Source organism: Cynara cardunculus, assembly GCF_001531365.2.
Source record: "Cynara cardunculus var. scolymus isolate 2C chromosome LG 8, CcrdV1, whole genome shotgun sequence".
Lineage (NCBI taxonomy): Eukaryota > Viridiplantae > Streptophyta > Magnoliopsida > Asterales > Asteraceae > Cynara > Cynara cardunculus.
In genome coordinates, this window is record NC_037535.1 from 25,346,391 (window position 1) to 25,347,800 (window position 1,410).

Genomic DNA, 1,410 nt, shown 5'->3' on the forward strand with positions numbered 1-1,410 from the left:
AGAGAGAGAGAGAGAGAGAGAGAGAGAGAGAGAGAGAAAGAGAGACTTGGAATCATGTGACATTAATGATTTTTTATGAGACCCGTAAGACCAATTCTTAACCTTTGGATTAGATCTACAATCTGACAATCTGAACATTTATAAACGCCACAAGACATCTCAATAATCACAAAATTACCACCGTCCAACTTTGGACCATTAGATTATTAGTTTATAAAATTGATCAATGAATATAAATTGATCTTACGGGTCTCACGAAAAACCCTTGATCTCACGTGAACCCAATCATATATATATATATATATATATATATATATATATATATATATATATATATATATATTTAAAAAGAATTACAGAAAATGCAAAGAGTCAATGTTTAAAACCTTATGGGGCAAGAAATGGGCAAAGGTCCAAGTTATTAGATTGTGACAGATGGCATGTATGTTCTTATAATCATATATATCTGATGGAGACGGCTACAAGTTATTGGTTTGACCTCTATGATATGATGTTAAAATTAACACCTATCAATACATTTATGGTTGGTTTCATTACCAGCAACGACTAACTAACCATTATTAATCAAACCTTTTAATAGGCTCAAATGTATCGAACCATTTCGTAAATAAGTAAAATCAAAAGGTTACCATCATGATCCTTATGCTGGATATAGAACTCAATCTAAATTGTAACTTACTAGGCGAGCATGTTAAAGGATTTAGAGAATCTTACCCGGTAAGAGACATGATAACAACCAAAGTTCTTACCCAGTAAGTGAGAGAGAAGACTCTTACCCGATTAGCCTAAACGGGTAAGGGGTTGTTTTGTTGGTTTTCCATGAAGTCATGGATAAAGGCATCTGTATGGATTAATATGTTTATATAGGTTAGAGAGGTTTTTGTTTGACCGGTGCGTTTTTTAACTGGGAGGGGCAAGTTTAAAAGAAAAAACTTGGCTTTCAGTGTAAAGCTCCCCTCTAGAAATTTATTGAATAAACTATTTTCCATTAAACCACTACCAAATAATCATATATAGCTGACCGAATAAGTTTTGGGTCTCACTAATGGCGTAGAATGTTACCGACAAGGTAAGTGAGCCGGTCAACCCTTACATGGTAAGTATTTGGTAAAAGGCCTCTCAAAGTATATATATAAAATCAGTTATAACAGTTTTCTTTATCTTATAATATTATGTGGTTTTTATCTATCATAGAACCTGTACTTGAAGGAAAAGCTAACAGCTTTAAGGTAGCCTCTAAGATTTAAACTGTAGACTTCTACAAGTTTTCTAAAGCTGCAGCTCTACTCAAAATGCATATTTTCTTTCCAAGTTTCTTTGGCAATAACCCTTTAATTTACTTGCCATTTTTTCTATAAAGATGGGTTTGATTGTATATATGATAGAAAA